This window comes from Oncorhynchus gorbuscha, linkage group LG21, assembly GCF_021184085.1.
Source record: "Oncorhynchus gorbuscha isolate QuinsamMale2020 ecotype Even-year linkage group LG21, OgorEven_v1.0, whole genome shotgun sequence".
In the NCBI taxonomy this organism is placed as follows: Eukaryota; Metazoa; Chordata; class Actinopteri; order Salmoniformes; family Salmonidae; genus Oncorhynchus; species Oncorhynchus gorbuscha.
The window spans coordinates 44,690,274-44,714,735 of NC_060193.1; positions in this window are offsets into that span (position 1 = coordinate 44,690,274).

Sequence of the window (24,462 nt, forward strand, 5' to 3'; positions counted from 1 at the left end):
AATCACCTTGACTGAGAGTAATTACAGTCCTCAGAATGCAGACGGGTAAAGTTAAAGAACATGCTTTTATGTACATCCTTATATTCCAGTACTGGAAACTCAAACCAAATCATTCTTAACATAATGTAGCTAACTGTATGTTGAATGAGAAAGTCAAATACTAATATAAAATGTAATACTACTACTACGATGACAATGACGATGACTTCCACTACTACTAATAATACTACTACTACTGCTACTACTACTACTACTACTACTAGTACTACTATTTCTACTACTACTATGACTGCTACTACTGCTACTACGACTACTACAACTACTATAATAATAATAATAATAATAATACATATAAAAAATGTATGTTGATAAAGTATATCTTTCTATCTTTCTCTCTCGCTCTCTCTCTCTCTCTCTCGTTCTCTCTCTCGCTCTCTCCCACTCTCTCTCTCTCTCTCTGAAAGACCTGGTTCATTTTACTTAAAGAGAAGACTCAGGGAAATTGGCCTTATTCCCCACACAATATGAGGTAAGTGGCAATTAAAATGCTGATTAATGTGAACCAGCACTAGAACACAACTTTATGAATCTGACAGAACTGCAGGGAAAAGGCTGGATAATTCTGAAATCTCCTGACCTTGTACTTATTATCTCTGTCTAATGACAGTGTACACTCTGCCATTACCCTCCTGATGAAGTTATTCAGAGGTGGAACAGCCTTGGTTATAAACAGGATATAAAATGGTAGACTGCATGCATTTTTTTGTAGATGCACTAACCATAGACATACATACAGTATATGCATCATTGGTAGGCCTACATAGCCAGAACTTTTACAATACCTCTATGTCCATGTGTTTTTATTCATTTTATTACCTGCCACCTTGGCCTCATCATATTTTTCTTCAGCGTTATCTATTTTGATAGCAACAATACTGCATTGATTCTGGCAATGAAGTCAACACACATGGCAAAGGAAATCTCATGATTTAAAACTGCATGGTGCTTCAAACCCAAGGTAATGAAACCAATGTATGGTAAAAACACAACCCGTCTGTATGGTGTGGCGACTAGTAACGACCAGCCACGCTCCCTAGAGCACACAGACCACCAACCAGTGGCCAGAAATACCCAGTGGTGTCCTCTTAACATTCTGCTGGATCAGATAACTGATTGAAAACCCAAACAGGAACTGACACGCATTTGCTAAAGATGCCAATGGTAATTCATTAGCATATTGTTTTGACCAGAGAACAACAGGATATAGGAAGGTTGGTGCCCCATGCCCCATTGCTCTGTATAAGCTTCATATAGGCTCCAGTCGTCGTGGAAACGTTACTACCAGACATGTTACAGGGATCAAAGCGCTGCTTAAAAAGGACTGAACCATTATTTCTCATCAGAATATTAATATATTAATATATAATATCTTTGACTTTGGACGCTTCTGTTCGAAAAATCTAAAGCTTACTATACACACAATAACCCCTTTTGAAATGCAATATAATATAAAATGCAACACAATTAACTCCACCCCTTCAATATTTGCCCATTTCCCCGAGTTACGTTATGTAGCTATTAACTAATGAGCAAATTGGGTGGCGCTCAATTAGAAATCATGAGGTGGCACACCCTGAAGATATATGAATAGTAGTGCTATGATAATAGAGTAACCCACGTGATTTAGGCTGATTCATGCAGTGCTAATGTGTTGCTCAAAAAGCAGAGAGACAAGGACCAGACCTCATGCATTATATCTAATTATAGGGTTTGCCCTATACCAAAGAAGGACAGGCAACAACCACATACAATAGGATAGCCAGGCCTCTTGCACTCATTTACCTGACAGATGTAGGCTATGTAGACCAAACAACTGTAATCCTCTTTCAGAATGATCTCATACTTTACCAAAGTCCAATGTATTTGTTGGGTTCCAGGTCTCGCATTTATGGAGAATATGGCAATCATAGGGAAATCGGGAGGACCAGGGTGTCACGTCCTGACCTTAGTTCCTTTTGTACGTTTCTATTTTAGGTTGGTCAGGGCGTGAGTTGGGGGTGGGCATTCTATGTTTTGTTCTTGTGTTTATATTTCTATGTGTTTGGCCTGGTATGGTTCCCAATCAGAGGCAGCTGTCAATCGAGAACCATACTTAGGTAGCCTGTTTTCCCACTCTGATTTGTGGGTAGTTGTTTTCTGTTTTGTGTATAAACCTGACAGAACTGTTTCGTTTCTTCCATTCACTTTGTTATTTTGTTTAGTGTGTTCAGTCTAATAAATTAACATGGACACTTACCACGCTGGATATTGGTCCGATCCTTCCTACTCCTCCTCAAACGACGAAGAGATTCGTTACACAGGGAAGCAACAACAATCACTTTCAGATAACATCTACAGTTGTCGAACGGTCTTTGCCTTATTTCTTTGAGTTTGTTGGATTAACAAAATCCTAACACATGGGGTAAACTAAGCCACTGTGTTGCATTTAGAGAAACATAAATTAATTCCCTCAAATTCCCACAGCAGCAGAATAAATAGACAATGGGTGTGTGAAGGTACACTTAAGCAACCTGGTCTCCTTGACCACATCATTACAATATGTGATATATATAGTACCAGTCAAAAGTTTGAACACACCTAGTAATTTAAGGGGTTTTGTTTACTTTTTACTATTTTCTACATTGTAGAATAACAGTGAAGACATCAAAACTATAAAATAACACATGGAATCATGCAGTAACCAAGAAAGTGTTAAATAAAGCAAAATATATTTCATATTTTAGATTCTTCAAAGTAGCCACCCTTTGCCTTGATGACAGCTTTCAACACTCTTGGCATTCTCTCAACACGCTTCATGAGGTAGTGACCTGGAATGCATTTCAATTAACAGGTGTGCCTTGTTAAAAGTTTATATGAAGAATTTGTTTCCTTCTTAATGCGTTTGAGCCAATATGTTGTGTTGTGACAAGGTAGGTGTGGTATACAGAAGATAGCCCCATTTGGTAAAAGACCAAGTCCATATTATGGCAAGAACAGCTCAAAAAAGCAAAGAGAAATGACAGTCCATCATTACTATAAGACATGAAGGTCAGTCAATGCGGAACATTTCAAGAACTTTGAAAGTTTATTCATGGGCAGTCACATAAACCATTGGGCGCTTAGATGAAACTGGTTCTCATGAGGACTGCCACTGGAAAGGAAGACCCAGAGTTACCTCTGCTGCAGAGGATAAGTTAATTAGAGTTACCAGCCTCAGAAATTGCAGCCTAACTGTCCAGAGGAGATTGCGTGAATCAGGCCTTGAAGGACAAATTTCTGCAAAGAAACCACGACTAAAAGACACCAGTAAGAATAAGAGACTTGCTTGGGCCAAGAAACATGAGCAATGAACATTAGACTGGTAGAAATCTGTCCTTTGGTCTGATGAGTCCAAACCTGAGATTTTAGGTTCAAACCACCGTGTCTTTGTGAGACGCAGAGTAGGTGAATGGATGATTTCCGCATGTGTGGTTCCCACCGTGAAGCATGGAGGAGGAGGTGTGATGGTGTGGGGCTGATTTGCTGTTGAGACTGTCAGGAATTTATTTAGAATTCAAGAACACTTAACAAGCATGGCTACCACAGCATTCTGCAGCAATACTCCATGCCATCTGGTTTGAGCTTATTGGGACTATCATTTGTTTCTCAGAGAGACAATTACACACACCTATATTTGACCAAGAAGGAGAGTGATGGAGTGCTGCATCAGACTACCTGGCCTCCACAATCACTCGACCTCATCCCAATTGGGATGGTTTGGGATGAGTTGGATCGCAGAGGGAAGGAAAATCAGTCAACATGTGCTCAGCTTATGTGGGAACTCCTTCAAGACTGTTGTAAAAACATTCCAGGTGAAACTGGTTGAGAGAATGCTAAGATTGTGCAAAGCTGTCATCAATGTAAAGAGTGGCTACTTTGAAGAATCTGAAATATAAAATATGTTTTGATTTGTTTAACACTTTTTTAATATTGCATGACACCATATGTGTTATTTCATAGAAAAACCCTTGAATGAGTAGGTGTGTCCAAACTTTTGACTGGTACTGTATATACTGTACATACAGTTGTTTGATAGTGGGGATCAGAGGGGGGAAGGCACTGCCTCCCTGAAAAGTACAGTTAACCCACAACAAAGTGTTTTAAAAAGAAACTTCACAGAGCTGTGCTTAACGGTTCAGCTAGATAAGCAAGAACATAAATAGTTTATGTCTCTTGTTCTCTCTCTCACGTATTCTCAATTCTTAAATTTAAGGGGCTTTATTGGCATGGAAAACATGTTTCCATTGCCAAAGCAAGTGAAATAGCTAATAAACTGTGAGGGGAACGGCACCTCAGTACCTCCAGGCTCTGATCAGGCCCTACACCCAAATAAGGGCACTGCGTTCATCCACCTCTGGCCTGCTCGCCTCCCTACCACTGAGGAAGTACAGTTCCCGCTCAGCTCAGTCAAAACTGTTCGCTGCTCTGGCTCCCCAATGGTGGAACAAACTCCCTCACGACGCCAGGACAGCGGAGTCAATCACCACCTTCCGGAGACACCTGAAACCCCACCTCTTTAAGGAATACCTAGGATAGGATAAAGTAATCCTTCTCACCCCCCCCCCCCTTAAAATATTTAGATGCACTATTGTAAAGTGGTTGTTCCACTGGATGTCATAAGGTGAATGCACCAATTTGTAAGTCGCTCTGGATAAGAGCGTCTGCTAAATGACTTAAATGTAAATGTAAATGTAAAACTAAAGAGAAATAAACAATACAAAATGTACAGTAAATGATACACTCACAAAAGTCCAAAAGAAAGGCATTCAAAATGTCATACTATGTCTATATACAGTGTGCAAATAGGTAAAATACAAAAATGAAAATAAATGAACATTTCTCTCTCTCTCTCTCTCTCTCTCTCTCTCTCTCTCTCTCTCTCTCTCTCTCTCTCTCTCTCTCTCTCTCTCTCTCTCTCTCTCTGTCTTTTTTTATTTATTTATTTCACCTTTATGTAACCAGGTAGACTAGTTGAGAACAAGTTCTCATTTACAACTTCATCCTGGCCAAGATAAAGCAAAGCAGTTTGACACATAAAACACACAGCGTTACACATGGAATAAACAAACAGTCAATAATACAGTCGAAAATACAGCGTGTGCAAATGAGGTAAGATAAGGGAGGTAAGGCAATAAATAGGCCATGGTGGAAAAGTAATTACAAAATACCAATTAAACACTGGAGTGATAGATGTGCAGAAGATGAATGTGCAAGTAGAGATACTGGGGTGCAAAGGAGCAAGATTAATAAATAAATACAGTATTGGGATGATGTAGTTGGATTTACAGATGGGCTATGTACAGGTGCAGTGATTTGTGAGCTGCTCTGCCAGCTGGTGCTTAAAGCTAGTGAGGAGTCTTCAGCTTCAGTGATTCTTGCAGTTCGTTCCAGTCATTGGCAGCAGAGAACTGGAAGGAAAGGTGGCCAAAGGAGGAATTGGCTTTGGGGGCTGACCAATGAGATATACCTGCTGGAGCGCGTGCTACGGGGGGGTGCTGCTATGGTGACCAGTGAGCTGAGAAAAGGCGGCGCTTTACCTAGCAAAGACTTGTAGATGACCTGGAGTCAGTGCGTTTGGCGACGAGTATGAAGCGAGGGCCAGCCAACAGGTCACAGTGGTGGGTAGTACATGGGGCTTTGGTGACAAAACAGATGGCACTGTGATAGACGGCATTCAGTTTGTTGAGTAGAGTGTTGGAGGCTATTTTGTAAATGACATCACCGAAGTCGAGGATCGGTAGGACGGTCAGTTTTACGAGGGTATGTTTGGCAGCATGAGTGAAGGATGCTTTGCTGCGAAATCGGAAGCCGATTCTAGATTTACATTTTTGGATTGGATTTTTGGATTGGAGATGCTTAATGTGAGTCTGGAAGGAGAGTTTACAGTCTAACCAGACACCTAGCTATGTGTAGTTGTCCACATCCATAAGTCAGAACCATCCAGAGTAGTGATGCAGGACTGGCGGGCAGGTGTGGGCAGTGATCGATTGAAGAGCATGCATTTAGTTTTACTTGCATTAAAGAGCAGTTGGAGGCCATGGAAGGAGAGTTGTATGGCATTGAAGCTCGTCTGGAGGTTAGTTAACACAGTGTCCAAAGAAGGGCCAGTTGTATACAGAATCCTGTCGTCAGCGTAGAGGTGGATCAGAGAATCACCAGCAGCAAGAGCGACATCATTGATGTATACAGAGAAGAGAGTCGGCCAGAGAATTGAATGCTGTGGCACCCCCGTAGAGACTGCCATAGGTCCGGACAACAGGCCCTCCGTTTTGACACAGAGAAGTAGTTAGTGAACCAGGTGAGGCAGTCATTTGAGAAACCATGGCTGTTGAGTCTACCAATAAGAATGTGGTGATTGACAGAGTCGAAAGCCTTGGCCAGGTCGATGAATACGGCTGCACAGAAATGTCTCTTATCGATGGTGGTTATGATATCGTTTAGGACATTGAGCGTGGCTGAGGTGCACCCATGACCAGCTCTGAAACCAGATTGCATAGCGGAGAAGGTACGGTGGGATTCGAAATGGTTGGTAATCTGTTTGTTAACTTGGCTTTCGAAGACCTTAGAGAGGCAGGGTAGGATAGATATAGGTCTGTAGCAGTTTGGGTCTAGTGTGTATCCCCCTTTTAAGAGGGGGATGATCGCGACAGATTTCCAATCTTTGGGAATCTCAGACGATACGAAAGAGAGGTTGAACAGGCTAGTAACAGGGGTTGCAACAATTTTGGCAGATCATTTTAGAAAGAGAGGGTCCAGATTGTCTAAACCGGCTGATTTGTAGGGGTCCAGATTTTGCAGCTCTTTCAGATACCTGGATTGGGTGAAGGAGAAATGGGGGAAGCCTGGGCAAGTTGCTGTGGAGGGTGCAGGGCAGTTGACCGGGGTAGGGGTAGCCAGGTGGAAAGCATGGCCAGCCATAGAAAAATGCTTATTGAAATTCTCAATTATGGTGGATATATCGATGGTGACAATATTTCCGAGCCTCAGTGCAGTGGGCAGCTGGGAGGAGGTGCTCTTATTCTCCATGGACTCTACAGTGTCCCAGAACGTTTGGAGTTCAGCTATTCGATGCCAATGCAGAACACCACAAGATGTTTTTGTGCTGGTCAAGGGGAGTCAGGTCTGGAGCGCACCAAGGGCTATATCTGTTCCTGGTTCTACATTTTTTGAATGGGGCATGCTTATTTAAAATGGTGAGGAAGGCACTTTTAAAGAATAATCATGCATCCTCTACTGATGGGATGAGGTCAATATCCCCACAGCATACCCGGGCCAGGTCATAGGGAGCGTTTGACTGTGATGAGGGGTGGTCGTTTGACCGCAGACCCATTACAGAGGCAGGCAATGAGGCAGTGATCGCTGAGATCTTGGTTGAAAACAGCAGGTGTACAGGTGTATTTGGAGGACAAGTTGGTTAGGAATATCTATGAGGGTGCCTGTGTTTACAGCTTTGGGGATGTACCTGGTAGGTTCATTGATCATTTGTGTGAGATTGAGGGCATCAAGCTTAGATTGTAGGATGGCTGGGGTGTTAAACATTTCCCAGTTTAGGTCACCTAGCAGCACAAGCTCTGAAGATAGATGGGGGGCAATCAATTCACATATGGTGTCCTGGGCACAGCTGGGGTGTAACAGCATTCAGAGGTGGAAGAAGGATCAGACCAAAGCGCATCATGGTAAGTGTTCATGATGTAAAATTTAATGAAATGAAGTGAACACTGAAATACAAAACAATAAAGTGAACGAACGAAAACCGAAACAGTACCGTGTGGCGACAAAGACTGACACGGAAAACAAACACCCACAAACCAACAGTGAAACCCAGGCTACCTAAGTATGATTCTCAATCAGAGACAACTGCCTCTGATTGAGAACCATACTAGGCCGAACACAAAAACCAACATAGAAAAACAAACATAGACTGCCCACCCCAACTCACGCCCTAACCATACTAAAACAAAGAATAAAATAACAGAACTATGGTCAGAACGTGACATGGGGGCAGAGGGTGGTCTATACCAAGCGGCAACGGTGAGAGACTTGTTTCTGGAAAGGTGGATTTTTAAAAGAAGAAGCTCAAATTGTTTGGGCACAGACCTGGATAAACTCTGCAGGAAATCTCCGCAGTAGATTGCCACTCATCCCCCTTTGGCAGTTCCAGCTTGTCAGTTAATGTTATAGTTAGCGATGGAAATTTCAGGGTTTTTGTTGGTCTTCCTAAGCCAGGATTCAGACACGGCTAGGACATCCGGGTTGGCAGAGTGTGCTAAAGCAGTGAATTAAACAAACTAATAAACAGGCTTCTAATGTTAACATGCATGTAACCAAGGCTTATACGGTTACAGAAGTCAACAAATGAGAGCACCTGGGGAATAGGAGTGGAGCTAGGCACTGTAGGGCCTGGATTAACCTCTACATCACCGAAGGAACAGAGGAGGAGTAGGATGAGGGTATGGCTAAAGGCTATAAGAACTGGTCGTCTTGTACATTAGGAACAGAGAGTAAAAGGAGCAGGTTTCTGGGTGCGATAGAATAGATTCAAGGCATAATGTACAGACAAAGGTATGGTAGGATGTGAATACATTTGAGGTAAACCAAAGCGTTGTGTGATGATGAGAGACATATTGTCTCTAGAAACATTTAAACCAGCTGATGTCACTGCATGTGTGGGAGGCGGAACTAAAGGGTTGGTTAAGCCATATTGAACTGGCTAGAGGCTCTAATACAATAATCACTAACCAGAACAGTAATGGACAAGACATATTGATATTAGGGAGAGGCATGCGTAGCCAAGTGATCATAGAAGTCTAGCTAGCAGGCCGGGGCTAGCAAGCTAGCAGAAGGGCCTTAGAGGGATGTCGCGACGGAGGAAGTCTTTTATAGCGTCCTCGTGCAGTTATGTCGAATATACCAGTCATGATGGAGTAGTACGGTTCCGTGTAGCAAAGGGGTTCAGTCCAGAAGGCAAAATAGGTATAGTGGCCAAAGAAATTGGCCGATGGATCTCTTCAGCTAACAGTCCAATATGCTTTAGACAGCTAGCGGTCTGCGGCTAGCAGATGGGCATTCAGGGGTCGTCGCAACGTAGGAGCCAGTTGAATAACCCCCTCGGACAGATTACGTCAATAGTCCAGTCGTGAAGGAGCTCCGTACCGGCAGTAAAAGCCAATTGGCAAAATATGTATTGTAGAGTGGCTGATGGACCTCTTCAGCTAGCCGGGAGATGGGCCTAGCATGGGCTAGCTCCAGGCTAATTGGTGCTTGCTTCGGGACAGAGACGTTAGCCGGTAGTAGCCACTCGGATTGCAGCTAGCTAGCTGCGATGATCCAGGTGAAAAGGTTCAGAGCTTGCGGTGGGAATCCGGGGTTATGAAGAGAAAATAGGTCCGGTATGCTCTGGTTTGAATCGTGTTGTGCAAATCGGTTAGAGTTTTCCGAGCTAAAGGTTAGCTGATGACCGCTAGCAGTGGTTAGCTGACTGCTAGCTAGTAGCAAGTTAGCTGGCTAGCTTCTGTTGGGGGTTTCCAGTAACGAAGCAGAAAGCAGATCCACACCTCATTTGGTGAGGCGGGTTGCAGGAGAGTATTTGAAGTTGAGGTTTAGAAAAATATAAAAAAGGATATGCGAAGGAAAAGATATCCAAATATATATACATGGGACACGACAGGACGAGTACAAAGACGTCTGACTGCTACGCCATAATAATGGAATAATGATCTTGTCTCGCTCTTTCGTGTTGAGAGCAAACTAATGATACAATATTTTAGCTAACTATACTGTGTAAAATAATGTATGTTCGTACGTGTTATGTATGACCTAAGGGTAGACAGGACTACAATCAAAACCTGGCTTACTGTACAGTAGGACAGTGGGGTGGCAGCGTAGCCTAGTGGTTAGAGCATTGGACTAGTAACCGAAATGTTGCAAGTTCAAATCCCCGAGCTGACAAGGTACAAAACCTGTCGTTCTGCCCCTGAACAGGCAGTTGACCCACTGTTCCTAGGCCATCATTGAAAGTAAGAATTTGTTCTTAACTGACTTGCCTAGTTAAATAAAGGTTAAAAAAAGTAGGGGTGTCATTTGAATAGCCATATTCCCAGACAGTCCCTGCATCAACTGCCTCTTTTACTGTCATGTTGACAAAGTACAGATCTGAGTATAGTTTCAGTCAGATACTGTAATTGTGGGTGATTCTGTCCTGCCCAGTTAGTCTGCAGTAGTGGGATAGAGGAGGATATGGGACCAGGTCTCAGGAGAATGTTAAACCATAATCCCTCTCATCATCTGAACATGTGCCCTCCAGAGCTGCCTAGCTGCCTGGACCCTGCCTAGCTCGGCTCTCCCTGCCAGACGTGGGGAGGGGGGAAAAAAACATTTCACATTCACAGATGATCCTCATTTGGTGTGGTTTGGAGTGTAATTTAGATCAAGCATGTCCATGTAAATGAGTCCGGGGTTCTTAATTAGGTGCCTCTGAAGGGGGGGGGGGAGAGAAAGGGGGAAGAAAAATAAAGAAAACGTGGACCACATCAGTAGGTGAGGTGCCTACATAGTTACAGTATTTCCTATGTATATAATGTACACCAGTACTGTACCCCCATACAGTACAGGCTGCTTTATTTCTGATTGTTTTCACTGAGAGAGAGAGAGAGCGGGCAAAGAAAAGAAAATCCAGGGTGAACAGACTCTGTGACGCCGACTGGGATTGGGTTGGAGAAGATGCGATCGGTCCCTATGGTCCACACACACACACACACACACACACACACACACACACACACACACACACACACACACACACACACACACACACACACACACACACACACACACACACACACACACACACACACACACACACACACACACCAAAATAGGTCATGATTGTGCTCTGATTTAGCTGTCTGTTTCCACCCAGTTGCCAACTAGCTACATTCTGCACTTATTAGGATCTGGGCCTGTGCCAGTCAGCAATATTTACCCATAAGCCTCCTGTTCTTTTTCAGTGCAGCTTGTCCAGGAGGATTATGGGATGGATAATGGATCTCCATGTGAGGTGTGTTGTGTTATGTTAACATCATAGGCCTATCACAGGGAAAATTTTGGGAAGAGAGAAACATCCACCATTTTGATTAGTTCGCAATCAGACTAATGCACCAACTGGCATGTGGCTTTAAACACTAAACAGACTGCTTCCCTAATGCCAGGCAAGGTTGTTGTGCCACAGCCACCGGGCCTGTGGATTTAGCTGTAATATTAGGGTGGTTTTAGGGGGCAGCTCGGCCACCTGTGCTGAAGGTAACTGCAACACGGTGGGATCGAAAATATCCCCAGGGGGCTGCTTGGCCACATGGCCAATGAAATGTGCCAGGGTGGCTGTAGCGTTCACAGCATGGATTGGGGTATGACGCTGGCCCATAAGAGCTATATGGATTAGTACGCTTCTCTCTCTCTCTCTCTCTCTCTCTCTCTCTCTCTCTCTCTCTCTCTCTCTCTCTCTCTCTCTCTCTCTCTCTCTCTCTCTCTCTCTCTTTCTCTGTCAACCATCTCCCTCTTTCTCCCTCGATTGTCTCTGCATCTGGCATGGCAAGGGACAGACTTGATATCATGCTGGTCGGTATTCACTTTACTGTTGGCTTTTGTTTGATCTGGGAGTATAGCAAGACAAGCACTCTCCTTCTTCAAGACGTTTCATTTTCGGCATGTCTCGAATAACATTATCCCACTAGATACTGGAAACACATGCTGGAGCACTGTTAAAACGAAACGCAATCATTGTGTTTTTGAAGTTATAAGTAGGGGTAAATTGGATTTTGTAGGCCATGGAACTGTCCTAACAGTGGTTACTTTCCCACTGTTTTTATATTCTTCAACAGGAATCCTTTCAGTTGAAATTCCCATTGTGTGCTGTCACCTATACTGTCTCCCACACAGTTTAACCCCTGGTGTAGAAGTGTAAATATGCTATAATGGAGGCATATAGTTTATTTAAATAATGCCCGTTACACATTTTTCACTGCTTTACAAAGCCTGAGACTCATGTCACGGATTTCCTCATCGATGTCAAGAAGTTAGACGTTTAGATTTCCCCCCACTTTTTAATGAACCTATCTTGACGTGATTGTCTCCGCATGCGAGGACGTATTGGGGCAGTTTGGGTTTTGGGGTAGAGTCAGTATTAAAACCCTGTTGCTTATAATGAGGGCAAAATAAGGATCTCTCCCTCCTGTGCCACGTAATGACCTGTCACAATCTCTCCCCTTCATTGTTTCGACACCCCGAGCTTCGCTGTCGTGAGCCAGGTACTCTATGTGTGGTCCTTCTGTAGCTCAGTTGGTAGAGCATGGCGCTTGTAACGCCAGCGTAGTGGGTTCGATTCCCGGGACCACCCATACGTAGAATGTATGCACACATGACTGTAAGTCGCTTTGGATAAAAGCGTCTGCTAAATGGCATATATTATATTATTATTATTATTATAACCTTTAATTAGCCACGTCAACAATTACCAGCACTCATCTACACGAGGCCTCGCCACCAAAGCCGTTAAACACTGTCTTTTTGGAACGGATCATCACTTTATTCCATAACGAGATAAGAGGATTAAAGGACATTCTCTTCCACGTACAGTAAAATACATCGCTCCCATACCATATCCCCCTAAACACCTTCTTAACATACCGTAGACTAGAGTGAGTTGCAGCCAGGCAAAGAAAATGTCATAAAAGGCCGGCAAAATTACATAGTAATGCCATGTAATATGGATTTCACAGGAAAGTACCGTTTGTTCTCATTACTGAAATGATGCTTCACCGCGTAAGAATTTGGCAGCATTTAAAACAAAACTCTTTTTTTTTTTTGGTGAATTACATATTAATTGAAGTGACACTGGCCCATGTCTTTGTTATTATAAACAGAATGTATCATTTCCCGTTCCAATGGAGGATGTGAAAATTGTTCAAACGCCTCTGACAGAAACAGAGGCAAAGAAAAGAACGGTGCAATTATCAATATCAAGACGGCTATGAAACATTGCAACTTTATAAATATTGGAGCATTTGAGTGACATGACAAACTAAAAAGCCTTGAGCTGCTAGAGAAGAATAATATGTACATGTAAGGGGATGCTAGAACCGTGCAACCTGTGTTTTTTATTTGTTAGAACATAGAGAGGTGAGAGAACCCGTCTTATACAGGAAGCTACTTGGCTTTCTGTGACTTTCCCTTAATGCTTACAAATAGAGATCCTATTTCATCTAGGCGTCCAGCATGTGACGCTACACACACGCTGAGCTATTGTAGCATCGCTAACGTTATCATCTAGAGTCTGGCGCTTCCTGTTCCGTTGAGGCCGGTGGGAACCGTGGGGGCTCAGCAGCCTTGGTTGCCAGGCGCAGAGGGAGAACCGAAAGACACACGCACACATAGGCTCACATCACCCAGAAACAGAAGTGGAGAGGGTAGCCAGATGAATCCCCCCACCCCCACAATCCAACCACCCCCATCGCCCACCGTCCTCCTTTCCCACTGTAGGCCTGGCTGCCTCCCACAGAGGGTCTGCCACCCCCACCTTACTTACCCTCCCTGGGCTTGATTTTTCACCGATCCGAGCAGAGCCACATGGCTCTGGGTCTACACGCTCACACCCAGGGGAAGGCACGACTGCAGGCCCCACAGTACACACTTACAGGACCGGGGATCCCCTGGGGTGTCCAGGAAGACAGACAGACAGACAGACAGACAGACAGACAGACAGACAGACAGACAGACAGACAGACAGACAGACAGACAGACAGACAGACAGACAGACAGACAGACAGACAGACAGACAGACAGACAGACAGACAGACAGACAGACAGACAGACAGACAGAGAGAGAGAGAGAGAGAGAGAGAGAGAGAGAGAGAGAGAGAGAGAGAGAGAGAGAGAGAGAGAGAGAGAGAGAGAGAGAGAGAGAGAGAGAGCCAACAGTCCATTGGGGGAAGTTCTGTAGTAGGGGACTGAGATTCCTCCAAGCCGTGTCTGTCTGTTCCCTTCACTTCCCTTCACTTCCCTTCACTTCCCTTCCCTTCTCCTTGCCCCCACCGGCAACAGCGTTCTGCACATATACCCTCCCAGCACACAGCCTTACCTCTCTATCTAGATTCCAGATCCCTTTGACTTAATCTGCCACTAGAACCTGTTGAAGCAGTTCTACTGCTGCTTTTATGAGCACCTCTGAGAATAAGTTGCAATCAATGCCATTGAGCACAGTGCAATTCGATAAACGTTCTCTTTGTTTTCCCCGAGCGCCAATGGCGAGAATACGAGTACATGTACCGTATGCAACTGCTCGGCGATTCCCTATTGTTTCCACAGTATAAGTATCTGTATTCGAATTCCGTGTTTATGCTTAAGCTATTGAGACATTATTTTAGAAGTGATATTCCTGACTTTCAGAGAGCTGGAAATAGGAGTTTAAGACAAAAGACGATGTGGATTCCTGAAGCGCCTGTTCAAAGAGTTTTGAGTTAATTAGCTTCCTCGTAATCTGCCTCCGTGGCGATAAAACACATGTACAAGTAGACTGTAGTAGCCAGGCAGGCTTTTGTGACACACCATTAAACAGTGATGCATGGTGTTGCTAGAAGTACTCGTTCTAAGTATTTCTAGTTGAAAGGTCAACAGAAGAAAACAGGACAGCACGACAAAAAAGTGTTGTGTACTTTTTCCCCTATACAGTTCATCAATGTTGGTGTGTCCATGGTACACGTACAGACGGGATGATTTCGAGGACTCAAAATCTGCCGTGGTGTAAATCAGAATTTGCCAGAATTCGATATCCACTCCCACAGATATCCACTCCCACTCTAACAAGCAACTATCGGTTCACATTTTTGCTTTGGTATAGATTCCCGGGGGAGCGCGACACACACACACACACACACACACACACACACACACACACACACACACACACACACACACACACACACACACACACACACACACACACACACACACACACACACACACACACACACACACACACACACACACACACACACACACACACACACACACAATCTTCACCTTTGTGATGCATACGGAACACAGACAGCGAACAGTCTAACAACTCGGTGGTACTATTTTAATTGACATTTAAACCTGATTCTCTATAATATACCTTGAACCAGCTGAGCCTTACAATAGATACATCTATTGTTCTAGTATTTATCTTTACTCAGTTTGTTATCACAGCATATGAGAGGCCATAGTTACGTGTATCACGACTGGTTCTTAATGGATTTTAAAGTAGTTACCTGGGAAGCCTCTGACATTTCTTAGGATCATTTTAGTGGGTTAGACCTGCACCAGAGAAAGGTCCCCTATCAGGTATCCTTATCATAATGAATTATTGTTTGCGGCTAAGGTAGAAAATGGTACTTTCTTGCTCGCTCTCCTTGTGATAAATCAAACAGTCACTTTCACCACTCAAGCTCTCGATGATGCTGAGCGTAGCAGTAACCTCTTTTCTCACACATTGTTTACCCCTTTCCTTTCTCTTCTGTTGTGTCATGACAAAAGGTTCTACCAGGTTAAGGGGACTGTAGCGTACTGCTTTGTTTGTTGAATTTCTTTGCTACAGATCGCCATTTATTAAATAGCAGGAGAAAATCATAATGCTGTGTGCTATTTAATCCACTGTCGAACATGTTTGTTAAGAAATGGGTTACTATATTATATTAGCCAGGAATCAATATACACAGTCAGTTAGGAGAGCTAAGGCTAGCTTTTTCAAACAGAAACAGAAATTTGCATCGTGAAGCACTAATTCTAAAACATTTTGGGACACTGTAAAGTCTATGGAGAATAAGAGCACCTCCTCCTAGCTCCTCACTGCACTGAGGCTAGGAAACACTGTCACCACCGATAAATCTACGATAATCTATCATTTCAATAAGCATTTTTCTACGGCTGTCCATGCTTTCCACGTGGCTACCCCTACCCCGGCCAACAGCTCTGCACCCCCTGCAGCAACTTTCCCGAGCCCCCGCCCCGCTTCTCCTTCACCCAAATCCAGACAGCAGATGTTCAGAAAGAGCTGCAAAATCTGGATCCCTACAAATCAGCCTGGCTAGACAAACTGGACCCTCTCTTTCTAACATTATCTGCTGCTATTGTTGCAACCCCTGTTACTAGCCTGTTCAACCTCTCTTTCATATCGTCTGAGATCCCCAAAGATTGGAAAGCTGCCACGGTTATCCCCCTCTTCAAAGGGGGAGACAGTCTAGACCCAAACTGTTGTAGACCTATATCCATCCTGCCCTGCCTTTCTAAAATCTTTGAAAGCCATGTTAACAAACAGGTCACCGACCATTTCGAATCCCACCGTACCTTCTCCACTATGCAATCTGGTTTCCGAGCTGGTCATGAATGCACCACAGCTACGCTCAAGGTACTAAACAATATCATAACCGCTATCGATAAGAGACAGTACTGTGCAGCCGTCTTCATCGACCTGGTCAAGGCTTTCGCCTCTGTCAATCACCGCATTCTTATCGGCAAACTCAATAGCCTTTGTTTCTCAAATGACTGTCTTGCCTGGTTCACCAACGACTTCACAGCTAGAGTTCAGTGCATCAAATCGGAGGGCCTGTTGTCCGGACCTCTGGCAGTCACTATGGGGGCCGACTCTTTTTCTGTACATATCAATGATGCCGCTCTTGCTGCTGGTGATTCTCTGATCCACCTCTACGCAGATGACACCCTTCTGTATACATCTGGCCCTTCTTTGGACACTGTGTTAACAAACCTCCAAACGAGTGTCAATGCCATACAACACTCCTTCCATGGCCTCCAACTGCTCTTAAATGCTATTAAAACTAAATACATGCTCTTCAACCGATTGCCGCCCGCACCCGCCCGCCCGACTAGCATCACTACTCTGGACGGTTCTGACTTAGAATATGTGGACAACTACAAATACCTAGGTGTCTGGTTAGACTACTCTCCTTAAAGACTCACATTAAGCATCTCCAATACAAAATTAAATCTAGAATCGGCTTCCTATTTCGCAACAAAGCCTCCTTCACTCATGCTGCCAAACATACCCTCGTAAAACAGACTATCCCACCCACCGATCCTTGACTTTGGCGATGTCATTTACAAAATAGCCTCCAACACTCTACTCAGCAAACTGGATGTAGTCTATCACAGTGCCATCCGTTTTGTTACCAAAGCCCCATATGTTACCTACCACTGCGACCTGTATGCGCTCGTTGAATGGCCCTCGCTACATATTCGTCGCCAAATCAAATTCAAGTTTATATGTCACGTGCGCCTCATACAACAGGGAAATGCTTACGTACAAGCTCTAACCAGCACTGCAAAAAAGGTATTAGGTGAACAAATAAAAAACAGTAAAAAGACAGTGAAAAATAATGGCTATATACAGGCACCAGTTTGTCGGGCTGATTGAGGTAGTTAGGTTCATGGTTAAAGTGACTGTGCATATATGAGAAACAGAGAGCAGCAGCGTAAAAGAGGGGTTGGTGGGTGGTGGGTGGCGGGTGGCGGGACACTATGCAGATAGCCAATGTGTGTTGGTACTGGTTGGTCGGGCCAATTGAGGTAGTATGTACATGAATGTATAGTTAAAGTGACTATGCATATAAGATAAACAGAGAGTAGCAGCAGCGTTAAGGAGGGGTTTCCGGGGGGGGGGGACAATGCAAATCGTCCGGGTAGCCATTTGATTATCTGTTCAGGAGTCTTATGGCCTGGGGGTAAAAACTGTTGAGAAGCCTTTTTGTCCTAGACTTGGCACTCTGGTACTGCTTGCCATGCAGTAGTAGAGAGAACAGTCTATAACTGGGGTAGCTGGGGTCTTTGATGATTTTTAGGACCTTCCGCTGACACCACCTGGAATAGAGGTCCTGGATGTTAGGCAGCTTAGCCCCAGTGATGTACTGGGCCATACTCACTACCCTCTGTAGTGCCTTGCGGTTGGAGGCCCGAGCAATTGCCGTACCAGGCAGGATCTGAGGACCCATTCCAAATCTTTTTAGTTTCGTGAGGGGGAATAGGCTTCGTCGTGCCCTCTTCACGACTGTCTTGGTGTGTTTGGACCATGATCATTGTTGGTGATGTGCACACCAAGGAACTTGAAGCTCTCAACCTGCTCCACTACAGCCTCATCGATGAGAATGGGGGCATGCTCGGTCCTCCTTTTCCTGTAGTCCACAATCATCTCCTGGCTCCAGGTCACCTATAAGTCTTTGCTAGATAAAGCCCTGCCTTATCTCAGCTCACTGGTCACCATAGCAACACTCACCCGTAGCAAGCGCTCCAGTAGGTATATTTCACTGGTCATTCCCCAAAGCCAACACTTCCTTTGGCCGCCTTTCCTTCCAGTTCTCTGCTGCTAATGACTGGAACGAACTGCAAAAATCACTGAAGCTGGAGACTTATATCTCCCTCTCTGACTTTAAGCATCAGCTGTCAGAGCAGCTTACCGATCACTGTACCTGTACACAGTCCATCTGTAAATAGCACACCCAACTACCTCATCCAGATATTGTTATTTACCTTCTTGCTCTTTTGCACCGCAATATCTCTTCTTGCACATCATTATCTGCACATCTATTTCCAGTGTTAATGCTAAATTGTAATTTTTTCGCCTCCATGGCCTATGTATTGCCTTTACCTCCCTGATCTTCTACATCTGCACACACTGTACATAGACTTTTCTGTAAGTTTGTTGACTGTAAGTTTGTTTATGTGTAACTCTGTGTTGTTGTTTTTGTCACACTGCTTTGCTTTATCTTGGCCAGGTCGCAGGTGTAATTGAGAACTTGTTCTCAACTGGCCTTCCTGGTTAAATCAAGGTGACATAAAATACAAATAGAATGTGTGGCCAAATGCAACAGCAAGCCACCGTTCGATGTAACATGCGATGCTCTCGCTCTCTCTCTCAGTCAGGAAGCTTTGTAACGGACCAACAAAAAAAGGTGATCGAGAAACAACGAGGCAAAGAGGTTGTCCAAAGGTTTTTCTGATCTGATCACAGTTAACATTGTTTCTCGCTATCTCAAAGCTTTGGGAGAATGAGAGGTGAACCCATACAACTCTATCCTGAGTGAGATCTCTTATTGTATAAAGTAATCCTCTGTGTGTTGGTAGGGAGATACGACGGTGAACTCGCTCAGTGTCTGTGAAGAGAGTGTCCCTCCCCTTCCATGTCTGTTGAGACCTTACCAGCAGTCACCACCACTGTGGTAATATGGACAGTAATTAGATCCGAATGGAGTTCACTGCCCTAAGCCTCTAGAACAGCATTCCCATCTCTCCTACTGTCACTGCCAGGGTCATATCAGCCTTATGGAGGGGTGGAGAGTGGTACGGACTGGAGGAGAGAAAGAGAAAGAGAGAGAGAGGGGGGCAACAAAAAAGAGAGAAAGAAACTATAGAGGCAGATACAGAGAGAGATAGAGAAAGAGAGATGAACCAAGTGAAAAGGGAGTGACAGAGACAGAGCGAGAGAGACAGAGAGAAAAGTCTGACTCGACCCAGTTGACAAAGAGTGTAAATGATATCAACCAAAAACCTGGCTTCCTTCCATCAGGTTGAAATAGATGCCGCCCGCCAGTCAGTTATGAGATGTTACCTTGATGCTTCATCTCACTGTGCCTGGAGTGTCTTCCAACGTCTTTACGTTGTAACATATTCTGATCACCACTCGCTGCTATTCCTATTAGGGATTTTAATATTAATAGCTTGGCGCGAACCCATCAGATCACAGCTCACAGTCGACTGGGTCTCAGCAGGAGAGCACACCTAGCTGCAGGTGACTGCTGGGCTAGTTTATGCTCCGATTAAAATCTCTCTACAAATGTAAAGTATAACGCTCAACTTTCCACTTGTGCAACACTTGTTCATTTAATGTCACTATTGATATAATATGTCGATAAACGATTTTGTCATTTAAAAAAAATATTTAAAAAATTCCGTCCTGAATCCAACAATAATTTGGTGGTTAGAAATACAATATTAGAGTTTACACCGTGGCATTGTTGAATACTTGTTTCTAATTGGCTTAAAGTGCATTCTAGAGCGCATATTATTTCCCTATAACGCACGGTATATCAAGCAAGGTCGAATTCAATGGCTCCAGTTCATCCTTACATGTTCTATGTTTGAGCTGCTTCTGAAAGCAAAAGTTGAATTGAAAACATTATTGGCATTGTTGAACTCTCAGGGCTCCTTGCGAGACATGGAAAATAACGCCACATCTTCCACGTCATTCGTTATTTCCATAGAACGCACATCCCCTTCGCTGATTCTACAGGGCCTTACATGGACTAAAACGGTACTCGAGTGACGCAGTATGCTGTTCATATTTCCTTGTTGTTCGGTAACAAGTCCCTCTTGTTTTACACCTGGTCAGCGGTGTGTCGTTTGCAGCCAGTCCCCCCCACCCTCTCCAAATGATGTGAATCCACCGCTCTGTGATGGATCGGACACAAAGGCTTAAAGGTAACAGGGTGTCAAGGGACTGTTGTCCACTTACCCTGCAACACATTTGTAATATGTTTGTTGCTGAATCAGCTCCATCGCTGTGTGTTCGCCAGCCTCTCTTTGCCCGATGCCATTATTTACTGTGATTGGTGGTCGCACGTTCGCTCCATCAAAACTACAAAAGAAGGATAATCGCATGACACATTCTGGCTCGGTGTAATGCAGGGGAGTACGTGTGATACAGTGAGTCTCGTTTTCAACTGGAGAGGGTTAAGGCCTACACGAGACAATCGCTTGGGAGGAAACGCCCTTCAACCCATCCTGGATGCTGTGCATTTGTTCAAATGATCCCTTTATCAAAAGTGAGACAGAACGTTGAGTCTACACTCCAATGCTTCCCACAGTTGTGCCAAGTTGGCCGGCTGTCCTTTGGGTGGTGGACCATTCTTGAAATACACAGGAAACTGTTGAACATGAAAAGCCCGGCAGCATTGCAGTTCTTGACACAAGCCGGTGGGCTTGGCACCTACTGCCATACCCTGTTCAAAGGTCTTTTGTCTTACCCATTCACCCGCTGAATGTCACACGTACACAATCCATGTCTCAATTGTCCCACGGCTTAAAAATCCTTCTCCTCCCCTTCATCTACACCGATTGAAGTGGATTTAACATCAATAAGGGACATCAGTGACATCAGTAAGGGAGCTTTCACCTGGATTCACCTGGTCAGTCTATGTCATGGAAAGAGCAGGTGTTCATCATGTTTTATACACTCAGCGTATGTTAGTAGTGCAATCAGACTGGTTGTGCATGCGTTAGCAAGAACTTGCACAATGCACAGGAGTGAATTTAAGTGAACGTTGTTAGTTTTCTAATGGCTGTTTCTAAGAGGAATTAGAGCTACTTCTGCCACATAATGGACAATGATTCCAATTACAGGAACACCATCAGCTTCTATTGCAACATACACCCAGCCCTAATAATTTACCATCACAGCACCTCCTTAGACACACACACACACACACACACACACACACACACACACACACACACACACACACACACACACACACACACACACACACACACACACACACACACACACACACACACACACACACACACACACACACACACACACACACACACACACACACACACACAGGCTGGTTGGCTGGTTGCTGTTGGTTAATCCTTACTTATGGTAAAGAAAACAAGGCTGAGTGAGAGAGGTGTCTGACTGCTAAACTGAGACTCATCTATCTTCCTTGGGGGAGCGCTGGACGACCTTTGACCTTGGGGGAAACTGAGGCATCCATCATGATGTGTTTGGAAATGGTGTGTGCGTGCATGCATGCGTGTGTGTGTGTGTGTGTGTGTGTGTGTGTGTGTGTGTGTGTGTGTGTGTGTGTGTGTGTGTGTGTGTGTGTGTGTGTGTGTGTGTGTGTGTGTGTGTGTGTGTGTGTGTGTGTGTGTGTGTGTGTGTGTGTGTGTGAGAGAGAGAGATGATGTGTGTGTGAGAAGGGTGGGAAGACCATTTGTTTTTGAACAACGTTTGACAAAGAGATGGGATCTTTATGTAGTCCGTAGGTCTGCAGGAGTGATAAATGAGAGCAGTCGATCACAAGTCTTATTGATGTGAAAGCCATATTCCACAATGGACAACATGATACTCTCATACACAGTGTAAAAAATGGGTTGGACAATTATGACATACATGTTTTACTGTGGGCAACCAGTTTGTTTCTATACCATTAATCAATGTATCTATCCATACATTCATTAAACTGATGGAAGTAAGGAACATCCATATGAGTAAGGATCACCTTTTCATTGACACTATGGTTAATATATACAGTACCAGTCAAAGGTTTGGACGCCTCCTCATTCAAGAGTTTTTCTTTATTTTGACAGTTCTGGGCGACTTTAACCTCCCCACGTCTACCTTTGACTCATTCCTCTCTGCCTCCTTCTTTCCACTCCTCTCCTCTTTTGACCTCACCCTCTCACCTTCCCCCCCTACTCACAAGGCAGGCAATACGCTCGACCTCATCTTTACTAGATGCTGTTCTTCCACTAACCTCATTGCAACTCCCCTCCAAGTCTCCGACCACTACCTTGTATCCTTTTCCCTCTCGCTCTCATCCAACACTTCCCACACTGCCCCTACTCGGATGGTATCGCGCCGTCCCAACCTTCGCTCTCTCTCCCCCGCTACTCTCTCCTCTTCCATCCTATCATCTCTTCCCTCTGCTCAAACCTTCTCCAACCTATCTCCTGATTCTGCCTCCTCAACCCTCCTCTCCTCCCTTTCTGCATCCTTTGACTCTCTATGTCCCCTATCTTCCAGGCCGGCTCGGTCCTCCCCTCCCGCTCCGTGGCTTGACGACTCAATGCGAGCTCACAGAACAGGGCTCCGGAAGGCCGAGCGGAAATGGAGGAAAACTCGCCTCCCTGCGGACCTGGCATCCTTTCACTCCCTCCTCTCTACATTTTCCTCCTCTGTCTCTGCTGCTAAAGCCACTTTCTACCACTCTAAATTCCAAGCATCTGCCTCTAACCCTAGGAAGCTCTTTGCCACATTCTCCTCCCTCCTGAATCCTCCTCCCCCTCCCCCCTCCTCCCTCTCTGCAGATGACTTCGTCAACCATTTTGAAAAGAAGATCGACGACATCCGATCCTCGTTTGCTAAGTCAAACAACACCGCTGGTTCTGCTCACACTGCCCTACCCTGTGCTCTGACCTCTTTCTCCCCTCTCTCTCCAGATGAAATCTTGCGTCTTGTGACGGCCGGCCGCCCAACAACCTGCCCGCTCGACCCTATCCCCTCCTCTCTTCTCCAGACCATTTCCGGAGACCTTCTCCCTTACCTCACCTCGCTCATCAACTTATCCCTGACCGCTGGCTACGTCCCTTCCGTCTTCAAGAGAGCGAGAGTTGCACCCCTTCTGAAAAAACCTACACTCGATCCCTCCGATGTCAACAACTACAGACCAGTATCCCTTCTTTCTTTTCTCTCCAAAACTCTTGAACGTGCCGTCCTTGGTCAGCTCTCCCGCTATCTCTCTCAGAATGACCTTCTTGATCCAAATCAGTCAGGTTTCAAGACTAGTCATTCAACTGAGACTGCTCTTCTCTGTATCACGGAGGCGCTTCGCACCGCTAAAGCTAACTCTCTCTCCTCTGCTCTCATCCTTCTAGACCTATCGGCTGCCTTCGATACTGTGAACCATCAGATCCTCCTCTCCACCCTCTCCGAGTTGGGCATCTCCGGCGCGGCCCACGCTTGGATTGCGTCCTACCTGACAGGTCGCTCCTACCAGGTGGCGTGGCGAGAATCTGTCTCCTCACCACGCGCTCTCACCACTGGTGTCCCCCAGGGCTCTGTTCTAGGCCCTCTCCTATTCTCGCTATACACCAAGTCACTTGGCTCTGTCATAACCTCACATGGTCTCTCCTATCATTGCTATGCAGACGACACACAATTAATCTTCTCCTTTCCCCCTTCTGATGACCAGGTGGCGAATCGCATCTCTGCATGTCTGGCAGACATATCAGTGTGGATGACGGATCACCACCTCAAGCTGAACTTCGGCAAGACGGAGCTGCTCTTCCTCCCGGGGAAGGACTGCCCGTTCCATGATCTCGCCATCACGGTTGACAACTCCATTGTGTCCTCCTCCCAGAGCGCTAAGAACCTTGGCGTGATCCTGGACAACAAACTGTCGTTCTCAACTAACATCAAGGCGGTGGCCCGTTCCTGTAGGTTCATGCTCTACAACATCCGCAGAGTACGACCCTGCCTCACACAGGAAGCGGCGCAGGTCCTAATCCAGGCACTTGTCATCTCCCGTCTGGATTACTGCAACTCGCTGTTGGCTGGGC